General features: G+C 39.2%; 1 long non-coding RNA gene across 1 annotated transcript in view; it reads right to left on the reverse strand.

The window, feature by feature from the left end:
* The window catches only part of LOC127489655 (uncharacterized), a 72941-nt gene extending 56995 nt beyond the window's left edge, over positions 1 to 15946 (reverse strand). Inside the window, exon 1 of the long non-coding RNA XR_011385932.1 lies at positions 14878 to 15946. This is a non-coding gene — a long non-coding RNA (uncharacterized lncRNA). The remainder of the gene's footprint in view (positions 1 to 14877) is intronic.
* Between the last annotated feature and the right edge of the window lie 600 nt (positions 15947 to 16546).

The raw sequence follows: 16546 nt of genomic DNA on the forward strand, positions 1-16546 counted from the left end.
GGCCCAATGACTTGGGCCATCCTCCACTGCACTCCCGGGCCAGAGATGAGAGCTGGGCTGGAAGAGGAGCAGCCTACACAGAATCCAGCACCCTGAACGAGACTAGAACCCAGTGTGCCGGTGCCACAGGTGGAGGATTAGCCTATTAAGCCACGGCGCTGGCCAGTTCTTGATTTTTTTTTAAGATTTTGTTTATTCTGAGAGATAGAGTTACATACAGACAGTGAGAGGGAGAGACAAAGAAAGAAAGGTCTTCCTTCCATTGTTTCACTCCCCAAATGACCTCAATGGCTAGAGCTGAGCCAATTTGAAGCCAGGAGCCAGGTGCTTCTTCCAGGTCTCCCACGTGGGTACAGGGGCCCAAGGACTTGGGCCATCTTCTACTGCTTTCCCAGGCCACAGCAGAGAGCTGGATTGGAAGAGGAGCAGTGGGACTTGAACTGGCACCCATATGGGATGCCAGCACCACAGGCAGATGATTAACCTATTGCACCACAGCACCAGCCCCAAGGCTCTTGATTTTGTGTGTTGATTTTATATGCTACTTTACCAAACTTGTTTATGAGTTCCAATCATCTCTTCACAAGCTCTTTTGGGTTTACTATATATAGAATCATACCATCAGCAAATAGGGAGAGTTTGACATTTTCCTTCTCTATTTGTAGCCCTTTGATTTCTTTTTACTTACCTGATGGCTCTAGTTAAAACTTTCAGGTCTACATTAAATAGCAATGATAAGTGTGGGCCTCTTTATTTCTGGATCTAAATGGGAATGCTTCCAATTATTCTCCATTCAGTAAAAGGTTGGCTGTTGGTTTGTCTTAGATTGCTTTGATTGTGGTGAGGAATGTTCCTTCTATAACCAATTGACTTAAACTTTTCATCATAATTGGGTGCATATACATTATTCATTGTAATTGGATGCATATACTTTAATTATAGTCACCACTTTCTGTTGTGTTGATCCTTTGACCATTACATAGTGTCCTTCTTTGTCTCTTTTGATGAATACAGTTCTTATTATAAGTGGTCATGAACATTAATTCTAGAGATTATCTTTTAAAGTAATTGAGGATTCAAAATTAACTGCAACGAAAAGTGCTTTTGCCAATGTAAAAGAGATGAAAACTTCTTGAGTATATCCATCCTTAAAGTAGTTGAAAATGTCAAACATCAATTTGCCTCATCCTATCTTCCCTGTATAATGTTATATATATGTTAATATAAAGTTATTTTTGACATCACTGTTAAATCATATTTCAGTATCCATGAAATTGTAAACGTATATGTTATCTTAGAATTGATTTTTCTTTCCTGAGTACGAGGTGATTTGTAACATAGTAGGTTGTAATTTTAGTTAACATTTAGGATACTTGCCCTTATAACACCAAATCACATAAATTTGCTATATTTAAGGTTTTTCTAAGAACATTTGAATTTATATCATGTTATTAATCTATCCGAAAGGGAGGTCAGTCATTGGAGAAGCAGCAGGCCACTTTCTCACAATGCTATGCATATCAGATAAACACATGTAATGAAATGGAAGGCTAGTGGATGAGTTACTAAATATTAGAATACTTAATTTCAATTGAAATTAAATAAAAAATAAAGTAAACTCTTTTGGGCTACAAGATTATTGAGGAACTGTTGTTGGAGATAATTTATGATGAGAAATATGCTTATTTGTTGAATTTTTGATATTGGTTTATTTTCATAGGAGAATATATTCACAAATTATTAATTTTTATTTCTTCATGATAGGTTAGATGGAGTTATATTTGAAAATGAAAAAAGTTAAAGTTATTTCCAAGAAAACTGCTAATAAACTTAAGATAAATCAAAACAAATGGTAGGACTGAAAAACTTTTTATCTCCAGATCTGAGCCCGTATGTGTCAAAATGTATTCTTTTTCCCCATAAAGCAAAATATGTAGTTAACTGCCCTCACTTTTTCTTCTTAATTCTGAAAATGTTTCACAACTAAGTTGTTGAATTACTCTAAAATCTTAACTGTTCATAAGCCATTAGAGGGTTTTAATTCTTCCAATTACTTTTTAATGAAGAGAATAATTTTAAATTTTTCTTCCTTGAATTCTGTCTTGATAGTGGAAAATAATATTAATCTCAATTAAAAATTATGCATTTCAACATTATGATCCTTTCATTTAGTGTAAATTTTTGTCAATGTTAAACATACTGTTCTAAATGTATTGGTATTAAAATCGTATTTAGACATTTATACTTTATAAATAAACAGTGATGGGGAAAAATTGCCGAAGTGTGTAGTCTGTACTTAGCACGGAATAATTTTACATCTAAAGACCTTTACTTGTGATGCTATATACTGTTACATTATTAACACCTCACCTGGGATAATAAATGAAAATGAAAAGAAATATGATTACTTAGTTGTATTACATTACCTTCACAGATGTTATCCTAATTGCTAGACTTTTAAAACTTCCCCTATAGTGGAAGGAGCTGAAGTTCTTTATTTTATGTATACAAACAAATTTAATTAAGAAATTCAAGAAACTGACAGAAAGTCTAGTTAAGCCAAACAGTAGAACAAACTTTTCTACTTGCTAGTTATTTAAAGAAATTGCTCTTGGTTCACCTGAACATTTTTCTTGCAGCTCATTTCTGTGCGATGTGACATGAAACCAATGGATAGAAATAAATTTTCTTTTAATAAATGTGTTCTTTGTGTTAGACATTGTAAGGACATTTTATGTTATCTGATAATGGTTCCACTATTCTTATTTCATTGAACTTTTTTTTCTTTCAGAATATTTTCATAGTAGGCTGAGAAACTCATGGTTAGAGTTATAGTTGATATAAACTACTTGGGCTGTTGAGTATATTTTATGTTTTTGAGAAATTAGAACTTGATGCTATCACTCAGTTTTTCATGGATTGAAGTTTATGATTAAGGATGATGGAAAATACCAATATTTAGGAGTTAAAATTGTTGCTAAAATGGGATGGTAGTATTTTTCTTTGTTGCTCTTTCATGTAATATTTTAAAAGTAAATATACCTGACCTCAGATTGTGTTTTATAAATTTTATTCTTCTATATTTGATTAAATTTCCTGTTCAATATTTCTCAGATCAATAATGTAAATTAGAGTACAATAGTATTTTATTGTTTAACTATTTTATCCCATTAAGGCTTCCATTTATTTAGATTTCCACTGAAAATCTCAGTACATTATGACATTTTAGATTAATTCTGTACTGATGAAGATGATCAAATATTTTAATAACATTTAATACATATTAAATTAATGTATATTATGCTATTTCATATGCAATGGATTAATCATAAAATCACCATGAGTATGAACAATGGCGCTACTGAAAATGAGCTTTAAACACAGGCTTGATTTAGTGAAGGTGCAGAAAAATGTTCTTATCACTCATGTAAAAGTTAACTCTTTAAGAATTACATTTAATGATTCAGATTAGATTTACCAGGTCCATTTCCCACTACTTCTATAACTGATTTAGGTGAAGTGACAAGGAAGTTTTGGCAACTACTCTTCATAAGTTCTTTCTTGCCTATTTCCCCTCCTTATTACAAAATATCATAAGTAAAAGAAATATAGTAAGAATTGTACCAAGATTTATGGCAGATGCATTTATACACTCTGACAGGCAAAATGCTATGTTTTGATTTTTGGATATCTTTATTTGTTGATATGTTACTGCATGTTCGGCCATATTCATTTAACCATTAGTTTTATTTTAGCCAAAGCCATATATCAGGGATCAAAAAATAGAAATAAATAAATATTTTTAAAGAACTTTACAATGTAGTGGAGTAACAAACATATGAACAAATGTAATTCAATATAATAATCCTCTGAAAAGTAGAGACACTTTTACTATAGCAAAATAGGCTAATAAAATCCTTTTCCTAGGCTGGCACTATGGCTCACTAGGCTAATTCTCCACCTGCGGTGCCAGTACTCTGGGTCCTAGTCTCAGTTGGGGCGCCGGTTCTGTCCTGGTTGCTCCTCTTTCAGTCCAGCTCTCTGATGTGGCCCGAGAAGGCAGTGGAGGATGGCCCAAGTGCTTGGGCCCTGCACCCGCATGGGAGACCAGGAGGAAGCACCAGGAGGAAGTGCACCAGCAATAGCAGCCATTTTGGGGGTGAACCAATGGAATGAAGACCTTTCTCTCTGTCTCTCTCACTGTCTAACTGCCTGTCCAAAAAAAAAATCCTTTTCCTAGTTTTGGATGCTCTTATAATGAAGAAGTGTGGGGTTTTGTCAAATTGTTTTTTGTTTATTGAGATGTTTATATCCTTTATTGTTCTATTTTTTGGATATTACATTGAATGATTTTCATTTGTTTACTTTTCCTTTAATTCAAAAGATATTCCATTTGGTTATATATAAAGTATCTTTTTTAGGTGTTACTGAATTGTTTGTTCACATTTTTGCTGAGGATTACTCATCTATAAAAACAGGGAATATTGTCTTGGTTTTCCTGAGTGTATTTTTTGATTGTAGTATGAGGATAATGCTGGCCTCACTGAATGAGTGGAGTGTTTCCCATCTATTTTTGAAAAGTTTGCAAATAATTGGAGTTAATGTTTCATTTTTCAACACAGACACGTTATCCTTTAGGAATGTGGAAAAAAGAGTTACAGTGAAAATATATTATTACAGTTTGTTTTTCTACATTATGCTATTAGTGGTACATTTTATGTCTTTGTGTTAATATTTGCTATCATCAAATACCCCTTCATTTTACCTTGAAGTACTTTCAGCAATTCTTGTAGGATATATTTACTGATGACAAATTCCCTCAATCTATTAAATCTATGAATTTCTTAATTTATTCATTAATTTCTTTTTTGAACTTTAATGACTATAAATTTCCAAAGTACAGCTTATGGAGTACAATGGCTTCCCCCCATAACTTCCCTCCCACCCACAACCCTCCCCTTTCCTGCTCCCTCTCCCCTTCCATTCACATCAAGATTCATTTTTGATTCTCTTTATATACAGAAGATCAGTTTAGCATACATTAAGTAAAGATTTCAACAGTTTGCACCCCCATAGAAACACAAAGTGAAATATACTGTTTGAGTACTCGTTATAGCATGAAGCCTCAATGTACAGCATATGAAGGACAGAGATCCTACATGAGGAGTAAGTGCACAGTGACTCCTGCTGTTGACTTAACAAATTGACACTCTTGTTTATGGCATCAGTAATCACCCTAGACTCTTGTCATGAGTTGCCTAGACTATTGGAGCCTTTTGAGTTCATCAACTCTGATCATATTTAGACAAGGTCATCGTCAAAGTGGAAGTTCTCTCCTCCCTTCAGAGAAAGGTACCTCCTTCTTTGATGACCCGTTCTTTCCACTGGGATCTCACTTGCGGAGATCTTTCATTTAGGTCTTTTTTTTTCTTTTTTTTCCAGAGTGTCTTGGCTTTCCATGCCTGACATGCTCTCATGGGCTTTTCAGCCAGATCTACGTGCCTTAATGGCTGAATCTGAGGCCAGAGTGCTGTTTAGGACATCTGCCATTCTATGAGTCTGCTGTGTATCCTGCTTCCCATGTTGGATCATTCTCTCCCTTTTTGATTCTATCAGCTAGTATTTGCAGACACTAGTCTTGTTTTGTGCTCCCTTTGGCTCTTAGTCCTTTCATTATGATCAATTGTGAACAGAAATTGATGACTTGGACTAGTGAGATGCCATTGGTACATGCCACCTTGATGGGGTTGAATTGGAATCCCCTGGTATGTTTCTAACTCTACTGTTTGAGGTAAGTCAGCTTGAGCATGTCCCGAATTGCACATCTCTTTCCTCTCTTATTCCCACTCTTATATTTAACAGCGATCACTTTTCAGTTAAGTTTCAACAATTAAGAATAACTGTGTATTGATTACAGTATTCAACCAAAAGTATTAAGTAGAACAAACAAAAAATACTAAGAGGGATAACTTATTAAGTTGTTCATCAACGGTCAGGGCAAGGGCTGATCAAGTCACCGTTTCTCATAGTGTTCATTTCACTTTAACAGGTTTCCTTTTTGGTGCTCAGTTAGTTGTCACCAATCAGGGAGAACATATGATATTAATTTCTTAAAGATTTATTTATTTCTTTGAAGGGCAGAGTTACAGAGAGGCAAAGGCAGAGAGACAAAGAGAGAGAGACAGAGAGAGAGCGAGAGAATCTTTCTTCTGCTGGTTTATTCCCCAAATGGCTGTAATGGCTGAAGCTGGGCTGAACTGAGCCATGAACCAGGAGGTTTTTCTGGGTTTCCCATGTGAGTTCAGGGCCCCAAGGACTTGGGCATCTTCTACTGCTTTCCCAGGTTATAGCAGAAAGCTAGATAGGATGTGGAGCAACCAGGACTTGAACTGGCACCCATATGGGATGCCAGCACTGTGGGTTGCATCTTTACCCACTATTCCACAATGCTGGTTCCTCAAACATTCTATTTCTGTCGCTTTTCCTTTCTGGGACATGCATGTGTATCATGATATACTTGATCAGTTTCCAAAGATCCCCTTGGCTTTGTTCATTTTTATTTATTCATTTTTCATTTTTCCATAGATTGGGTAACCTGAAATGCCCTTTAGTTTCTATCTTCATTGATATTCTGAGCAGCATGGAGACATTGACCTCATACTTTATTATCTTTAGATAATGTTTCTTTTGTTCTTTGTGAATGGTTTAAATAAGTGATTTAAACTCTTTGTCTAGTAAGTCTACCTTGAATTCCTCAGGGATAGTTTCCATTGGCTGATGTTTTCCTGTGCTGGGGACATACTTGCATCTTTCATTATATTCTCCCATCTCTGTTTCTTGTATAATATTTCTGTTCAAAACTGGAGATTGATATAATAAAAATGAGGATTCAGATTATCTCTCATGCTAGTTTGTGTGTGTATATGAGGGGATTACTATTTGGTTAATGACTAATGACTTTTCAGAACTAATTCTATAGCCTGTTTTTATGTATGACCACTGAAGTTTCTGCTTGGTTAGCTTAGTGGTCAACTAATAATTAGACAGGATGTTCCTTACATATTTGGAACCAGTGAATTAATTGAGTAGCCTTTGCCTATTGGATTATGTACTCACTCTTATGTCTCATTCACCATTGATATTGGATATCATATTCAAAATATGAGTTTGATGTGGGCACAAAAATGCACTCCCTACCAACTTCACATTCTTCAGCTTTTCTTTTCAAATTTGTTTTTGTCCACTGCACATTTTCTCCAAATGTTATCATTTCTTGAAGCCTCAGTGTTGAAAGTATTGCTGCCTCTAATTCTCAACAAATTGATTTAGATCAAATATTGACAGGCCCTTCTACTGGGGTTTCCAGGGAAGAGGAAGGCTGGTTAAATAATGGAAGCTATATGTTAACATTGCTGCACAACTGTCCTGTTTCCTCTGGTGTCTGCACAGCTGCTCATTTTCACTGTGAATATGTACTTGCTGGTTTTTAATAGAAGTTCAGTATCCCTCAGGTGAAAGATCTGAAAATAAATTATTTTGGACTTTGCAATTTTTAGATATTGAAATAGTTATAGATTTCATAATTAGAAGTCATGGAGATGGGGCTCAAGTCTAAACATGAAATTCATAACCTGAATGTAATTTTATACAATATTTGTAATGTGCCTGCATTTTGACCATAACTCTTCACAAGAGATCTAGTGTGGGATTTTCCTCTTGTGATGAGCACACAAGTTTCAGACTTTGGAATTTAGGAGTTTTGATGTTTGGATAAGTGAAGGCAAATTTTTTACTACCAAGCAGGAGGGGAGAGGGAGATCTGAATAGGAAAGTATCCATTGCCCCAAATCTCACTACTTTCAACAAAATTCTCTCACTCTTCTTGAGTAAGCATTCCCTTAGTTATTGCAAGCCTTTAAGTAATTTCCAGATTTCTGGAAAGGTATACATTGAAACTTTCGAGAGTATTCTTATTGATTTTATAGGGGAAATGATTTTTCAAAGAAAATTTAGATAGTCATTTCCAGTGATTCCATCTCTTGCACCTTTTCAAAATTGCATTTTCTAGTTAATTTTTTTGGTTTCACTTTAATCCATTTCTCCCATTCCTTCCATCATTTTTGTTTTTTACCTTTCTTTCTAGTTATCATTTATGTCCTTTACTCAGGGGCATTTTTTATGGACATTAATAACATTTAGAATCAATGTTTACTTTTAAACTAAAAAAAAAACTTTCAAAGCATTTTTAAAAGTATTCTTAGATAACAAATTTTGTTTTAAGTTAAAAAATGCCTGAGTGTGTGTTTGTGTGTGTGTATGTGTGTCTTTGTGAAGATTTGAGTTTTCCTTCTGCTTATTAGTTTGAAATATATTTCTCTAATAATAGGAAACTGTAAACAAATAAGACTTTCTGGTAGACTTCTAAACTTAAATGATCTCATGTTGGCCATTTGATAATTTCAGATAGCCAAGACATTTTATTTATTCTGTTTTTTAAAGATTTATTTATTTATTTGAAAGTCAGAATTATACAGAGAGAGAAGGAGAGGCAGAAAGAGAGAGAGCTCTTCCATCTGCTGGTTCAATCCCCAATTGGCCACAATGGTCAGAGCTATGTTGATCAGAAGCCAGGTGCCAGGAGCTTCCTGCGAGTCTCCCACATGGGTGCAGGGGCCCAAGGACTTGAGCCATCTTCTACAGCTTTCCAAGGCCATAGCAGAGAGCTGGATCAGAAGTGGAGCAGCCAGGAATTGATCCAGCACCTGTACGGAATGCCAGCACTGCAGGTGGCGACTTTACTTGCTATGCCACAGCAACAGACCCAGCCAAAGCATTTTAATAGATTACTTTTTAGTTTTTTTTTTTTTTTACCTAAGATGTAGAAATGTTTTGATTCATTTCCTATTTATTAAAGCCAATGACATTCCAACATTTGGAAAATAACCATGAATGTCTCTTAAAATATCATTAATTTGAGCATTTTCCTAGGTATAATGTTATAAAGTAATATGATAATGCTTGCTTTCATTCTTTCTAGAAAAGATTTTATTTGTCATATTCTTGTGTTAATTCACACTCTCCTTATACATTTTTGAAAGAAATATATGAAGTGACATTAACTGAAAAATACATTGTGAACTGAAATATTAGTGTTTTCAGGATTATCCAAGATGATCTTATCAACTTTATGATGGCATTATGGTAAAATACACAATTTCTCAAATACAAAGATTGTAAACATTTTCTATTATACCATGTCATCATTTTAAAGCACATCCTAATTTCAGAAATATGTGACAATATATAAAACTTAGATTCGAAATATATTAGTTTGTACTGAAACATCATGAAACCTTGAATAATAAGAATGGCAAATTTATGGGAATTTCAAAGGTCAGAATATAAAGGTACAATGTGGTCACCCTCTCACTGATCTTAGTTATAACTTTGATTCTACCTATCTACTTTTTTATTGTTTACTTAAGTTTATATATGATTATATCATTAATATACCTTAACAAATCATGTTTTTCCTTTCCTCAGACTTTTCTCTCTCCACTATTTCAGTTAATTGTGTGTGCGTTCCTTACACTCAAATTCTTTCAAATTTTTCAGTACTGATTCATCTCAACTCTGTTGGTAATATTTCCTCCAGCTTTTATTCTGTTACTATGCTAGTTGAGGTCATGATTTTCCATTTCTTCTGTGAAGTCTCACAGTAGATTTTAAATATTCTTTCTCTTTTCTGATTTCTAAAAAATGTAATTATGTATTCCATCAGTTTGGATATTTTTTAATCATTTGTACTAGAACATTGGTAAAAATCTCTTACTCTGACTTGAGTTTTCTTTTTTTAATTTTATATTTGTTCTACTTCATTGCTACATCAGGAATACTCTGATCTCTTTTTTAGCACGAAAGACGTATTAAGGGATAGAGAATCCAGGATGCATTTTAGTAATATTTTCACTTGCAAAGTTGACTTTTCTGACCTCCCTTGGATATTCTTGGTCTTTACTGTACAACTGTCTACATTCATTAATTCCTTGATCTTTGAAAACTCAGAAAGCAAACAATTCCACAGAAATGTTCCTATATTTGCTGAGACTCTGGGTAAGTAAGAAAAATATTAGAGTGGTTCAGGAAGCTAAAGCTATGTGTTACACAGGTAAAATATTCTTACTGTGTAAAATTATTTCATATGTAAATTGAATTGGGATTGTAAGAAAATCCTCGATCTTGTGTGCAGTACACCAGATTCTGTACTATCATGACCTTTATAAGATTTAAACGTACTTATTTTCTGTGTCTCTGTGTGTGCAAATAATATATTTTATAAAGTTACTTCATCAATTTCTTTAGTTTTTAGATATTTCCTTTTCACTTTCATGGAAAATGGAATAACTACTGTGCTATATAAGTTAAAGGAAAAGTTATAGTTAAAATTATAGTTAAAATATTCAGAGATTGGTGGAATACTGTCATGTCTTATGTATTTTAGATGACACTAATTCACCTTTTATACTTTGTTTTTCTTAAAATTTCTGCATGTGTGAACTTCTTTTTCCTTATAACCCCAAATCCTTTGTTGTATTGGGATGGAAAATGAGCTCAATTCTGTCCACAATATGCCTTAATCTGGCAATGGGATACTTAGCTTTCCTGTTCTAAATATTCAAAACCTACACCTTTAGAAATAAGTGTATTTTTGTTTACTGTATGAATGTTTCTCCCACCATTTTGCAAATTTTATCTTCCTTTGTTAAAGCATTTTTTCTTTTTCTTTTTCTTTCTTTTTTTTTGTTTTTGGACAGGCAGAGTTAGTAAGAGAGAAAGGTCTTCCTTCTGTTGATTCATCCCCCAAATGGCTGCTATTGCGGGTGCGCTTTGCTGATCCAAAGCCAGGAGCCAGGTGCCTCCTCCTGTTCTCCCATGCAGGTGTAGGGCCCAAGCACATGGGCCATCCTCCAGTGCCTTCCCAGGTGACAGCAGAGAGCTGGACTGGAAGAGGGGACAGAATCTGGCGTCCTGACTGGGACTAGAACCCAGAGTGCTGGTGCCACAGGCAGAGGATTAGCCTAATGAGCCACAACACTGGCCTGTTAAAGCTTTATTAAAGCTACTGCTATGCTACTGGAATTTACAGCTGTGCATAATGCTGAACAATTAAAACTTCTTATTTATTGGTTATGGCAGCTTTACTTATAGGTAGTATGCATATATTATGGGATTATTGGAGCATATATTATATACAACAACAGATATGTTAGTCTTTTTAAAAAAGATATTTATGTATTTGAAAGGTAGAGTTACAGAGGAGGGGGAGAGAGAGAGAGAGAGAGAGAGAGAGAGAGAGAGAGAAAGTTCTTCCATCTGCTGGTTCACTCTCCAGATGGCCACAATGCCCAGAGCTGCACAAATTCAAAGCTAGAATCCATGAGCCACTTCCATGTTTCAACTGTATGTAGGGGCCCAAGGATTTGGGCCATATTCTACTGATTTACAGGACATAGCAGAGAGCTGTATCAGAGGTGGATCAGCCAGGATTTGAACCAGTGCCCATATGGGATGCTAACACTGCAGGCCGCAGTTTTACCTATTAAGCCACAGCTCTGGCCCCATGTTAGTCATTAAGAGTGCATTATGTTTACTCAGAAGTAAAGAATAAATACAAATAATTTAGTAGTCATAGATATTCAAAATTAGATCATTTTTAAAGATCTATTTATTTATTTGAAAGTCAGAGTTACACCAAGAGAGAAAGAGAGGCAGAGAGAAAGAAAAAGGCCTTCCATCCATTGTTTCACTCCCCAATTGGCCACAACAGCTGGAGCTCTGCCAGTCAAAAGCCAGGAGCCAAGATCTTCTTCCAGATCTCCCAAGTGGGTCCAAGGGTCCAAAGACTCGGGACATCTTCTATTGTTTTCTCAGGCCATAGCAGAGAGCTGGATTGGAAGTAGAGAAGCCAGGACTCAAACTGGTGCCCATATGGGATGCTGGCATTGCAGGCTGCAGCTTTACCCACTACACCACAGCACCAGCACCCATAATTAGATTGTGGATGGTTTTCAATAGAGTCATGATTTTTACAAAAATTGATATTCATTTTAACATAATTTAAAAATTATAATGAGAGAGGAGAGAGAGAGAGAGAGAGAGAGAGAGAAGATATCTTCCATCCATTGATTCACAATTGAAATGGATGCAATAACCAGGGTTTGGCCTGGCTGAAGCCAGGAGGCAAAAACTCAAGCTTGGTTTCCCACACACAGGTGGCATGGGCTCAAATACTTGGGTCATCTTTGTGTTCCCAGATGAATTAGCAAGAAACCTGATCAGAAGTGGAGCAACCAGCACTCAAACTGGCACTCTGATATGGGATGCTTGCATGGCAAGTAGTAGATTAACTAGCTGGACCACAATGCCATCCCAAATAACATATTCTTTTTAACATGAATCACTTTATTTATTGAAAAGTAGTATGGCAAAGATGGAGAGGGAATGAGGGGGGGAATTGATCTTCCAACCATTGGTTCACTCTCAAATGACTGTAACACTGGTGTTTTTTAGGTGGGATTCAGGAGTCAGGAACTGGATAATATGAGTCACCCACAGGGTGGCAGTCACCCAAGTACTTGAATCATCTTCCACTGCTTTTCAAGGTACCTTAAAAGGGAGCTGGAATAAAAGTGGAGCAGCTGGAATTTGCAAGTGATAGCTCATCTCACTGTGATGAATAAATTTTATTTATTTATTTGAAAGGCAGAGTGACAGAGAAGAATAGACAGTATGAATAGATTCTTAATCATTTCCAGAGTTTAATTTTGAAATACATTACTTGTGGTTTGGGGCCAGTGCTATGGCTCAGCAGATAAAGCCAAGGCACCTGATGTTGACATCCCGTGAGTACCAGTTTGAGGCCACCAGCTCCACTTCTGATCCAGCTTCCTGAAAATGTGGCTGTGGAAACAATGGGATGTGACCTATGTGCTTGGATCCCTGCCAATCATATGGGAGACCTGGATGAAGCTCCATGCATTTTGCATTGGCCTGGCTTAGATCAGGCCACTGAGTCCATTTGGGCAGTACACCAATGGATAGAGGACCTCTTTCTCTCTCCCTATCTCTCTCTCTCTCTCTCTCTCTCTTTCTTCCTCTGACTTTCAAATAAATTCAATCTATTATTTATCTAAAATGCTTTAATGGGCCAGCGCCATGGCTCAATAGGCTAATCCTCCACCTTGCAGCACCGGCACACTGGGTTCTAGTCCCGGTCGGGGCGCCGGATTCTGTCCCAGTTGCCCCTCTTCCAGGCTCGCTCTCTGCTATGGCCCAGGAGTGCAGTGGAGGATGGCCCAAGTGCTTGGTTGGGCCCTGCACCCGCATGAGAGACCAGGATAAGTACCTGGCTCCTGCCTTTGGATCAGCGCAGTGCGCCCGCTGCATCGCGCTGGCAGCGGCGGCCATTGGAGGGTGAACCAACGGCAAGGGAAGACCTTTCTCTCTGTCTCTCTCTCACTGTCCACTCTGCCTGTCTGTCACTCCCCGTCTTCGTGGAGGAACGACACAGGACCCTACGCTGTTCTTTCGTCTGCCTGGCCCTCCCCGGGTTTGCTGCTGGTTCTTCCCGGGTTGGCTGCTGGTCCTTCCCGGGTTGGCTGCTGGTCCTTCCCGGGTTGGCTACTGTCCCTTCCACCTCCGTGGAAGGATGGTTCCCCCTGCCGCATTCCCCACTTCCGCGGGGGAGCGGCACACCGCCAGCCGGCTCTCTCAGGGGCTGCACAGGTGTTCCTCTTAGATGTTCCCCTTAGATGTTCCTGGTGCATGTTGTCTCTCTCCTCCTTTATAGTCCTCTTCCACCAATCCCAACTCTGCTACCCACACGCCAAGTACGCTGCTCTCCTCCAATCAGGAGCAGGTCCTGCTGTTTATTGGTTGAACTGGAGGCAGCTGTGTAGAAGCTGTTTCCCCCCTCTCAGCGCCATATTGTGGGAGAGCAGATGCATAGAATAAGTCTTAATTCCAGTAACTTAGTCTAGTCCAGGTTGCTCCCCACAGATCCCCCTTTCTTTTTATTTTTTGGCGTTGATACGCGCCTGTCTTCGGTGCCCCGCGGCACACACTCTGCTCTGCTTGCTAGAGTTGCCCACAGGTGCTTACAAGTCCTATCAATCACGCAAACCGAATCCGGGTCCTCTCTTCGCCATGTTGTGAGGAGGTTTTTAGGCGCTGATGTGTGCCTGTGTTCGGTGCCCTGCAGCGCATGCTCTGCTCTGCTAGAACTGCCTGCAGGTGCTTACAAGCTCTATCAGGCAAACCGAATCCAAGCCCTCTCATTGCCGTCTTGTGGGGAGACTTATTGGTGTTGATAACGTGCCTGTCTTCGGTGACCTGCAGCTGCCCACAGGTGCTCATCGCCTCACTAATCAGGCAGACCGAATCCAAGCTCTCTCATTGCCATGTTGTGGGGAGGCCTTATTTTTCTCTATTTCCCTATCTCCGGGCATTCCTATTTCTCCTATTTTACTTCTATCTACCAGCATTCCTATTTCTCTCATTTTACTTCTAAACTTCTGTTTCTCTTATCCCTGTGGCTTCCCGGTGCCCGCCCCGAGGCTGCTTCTCGGCGGCTTCCCAGCTCTGAGCCACTTCAGCCCGTGCTTCTCCCATCTGCGTGGCTTCCCGGCTTTGCGCGGCTTGGCTTCGCGCGCTCCACGGTCTCCACACCCTTCGCGTCCGCACCACGGCCTCGCGCCAGCCCCGCGTTCCCTATCTATTCACGCCCCGTGCTCTCTCTGCACGCGGCAGATTCTGCGAGTCACACAGCGTAGCTTACGTCTCCGCCACTAGCATTCAATCCAAGTTCCCCGGACTAACCTGGCGAATTCCAACCTGGCGGCCCACGTCTCTGCCTCTGGTTCCAGATCTTCGCCTCTTGCTCCCCGGGGTGACTTGAAGAATTCCAAGCTGGCTTACGTCTCCGCCTCGGCCTCCACTCGCGGCTTCATCCTCCCTAACATATTTTTCTACCCGGTATGTTTCCCTAAGTTTTCTTCCAACAATATTCCTCCCTCATTTCTCCTGGCCTCTCCCCACAGTCCGTATCCAAGTCTAAGTTTCTTATAGGTTTCACTTTCACTTTCAACCTGCAGTCCGTATCTAAGTCTAAGTTTCTTCTTGCTTTCACTTTAAATCCTAACTTCTTTCCCACAGTCCGTATCCAAGTCTATGCCTAGGCTTTCAATAGCTTCTTCCGGCACCTTTTCCGACCGGCTTTCCCCTAGGCTCTTCTAGTCTCTCTCTCCGGTATTTTCCTGCTTCTTCCCGTTTCTTCCCTCCTAAGTTTCCTATCCGAGTCACAGCACCATTATGTCGCTCCCCCTCTTCATGGAAGAGCGACACTAAACCCTGCCTAGGCTTCATATCCGAGTCACGGCACCATTATGTCGCTCCCCGTCTTCGTGGAGGAACGACACAGGACCCTGCGCTGTTCTTTCATCTGCTTGACCCTCCCCGGGTTTGCTGCTGGTTCTTCCCAGGTTGGCTGCTGGTCCTTCCCGGGTTTGCTGCTGGTCCTTCCCGGGTTGGCTACCGTCCCTTCCACCTCTGTGGAAGGGCGGTTCCCCCTGCTACATTCCCCACTTCTGCGGGGGAGTGGCACACTGCTGGCCGGCTCTCTCAGGGGCTGCACAGGTGTTCCTCTTAGATGTTCCCCTTAGATGTTCCTGGTGCATGTTGTCTCTCTCCTCCTTTATAGTCCTCTTCCACCAATCCCAACTCTGCTACCCACACGCCGAGTACGCTGCTCTCCTCCAATCAGGAGCAGGTCCTGCTGTTTATTGGTTGAACTGGAGGCAGCTGTGTAGAAGCTGTTTCCCCCCTCTCAGCGCCATATTGTGGGAGAGCAGATGCATAGAATAAGTCTTAATTCCAGTAACTTAGTCTAGTCCGGGTTGCTCCCCACACCTGTCAAAAAATAAAATAAAATAAAATGCTTTAATGGCCGGCGCTGCAGCTCAATATGCTAATCTTCTGCCTGTGGTACTGGCACACTGGGTTCTAGTCCTGGTCATAGCACCAGATTCTGTCCCGGTTGTCCCTCTTCCAGGCCAGCTCTCTGCTGTGGCCTGGGAGTGCAGTGGAGGATGGCCCAAGTGCTTGGGCCCTGCACCCACATGGAAGTCCAGGAGAAGCACCTGGCTTCTGGCTTTGGATCAGCGCGGTGCCCTGGCCACAGCATGCCAGCAGCAGTGGCCACTGCGGGGTGAACCAATAGAAAAAGAAGGCCTTTCTCTCTGTCTCTCTCTCACTGTCCATTCTGCCTGTCAAAAATAAATAAATGCTTTAAATGTAAATTAATATTTTCAGATATTAGAAATGTCATTTTAAATGTCTGATATCTTGGTATCAAGCTCTGCTAAACTAAAATTAATTTTATGGTTCATATGATTTTGGTAATTCTGTTCACAGCAATTTTGTTCATCTACTGCCAAATTGAACTCATTTAATTTGTCAGAAAAGACTGAATCGCAAATTAAATGAAGCA

The sequence above is a fragment of the Oryctolagus cuniculus genome, unplaced genomic scaffold, assembly GCF_964237555.1.
Source record: "Oryctolagus cuniculus unplaced genomic scaffold, mOryCun1.1 SCAFFOLD_81, whole genome shotgun sequence".
NCBI classification, from domain to species: domain Eukaryota; kingdom Metazoa; phylum Chordata; class Mammalia; order Lagomorpha; family Leporidae; genus Oryctolagus; species Oryctolagus cuniculus.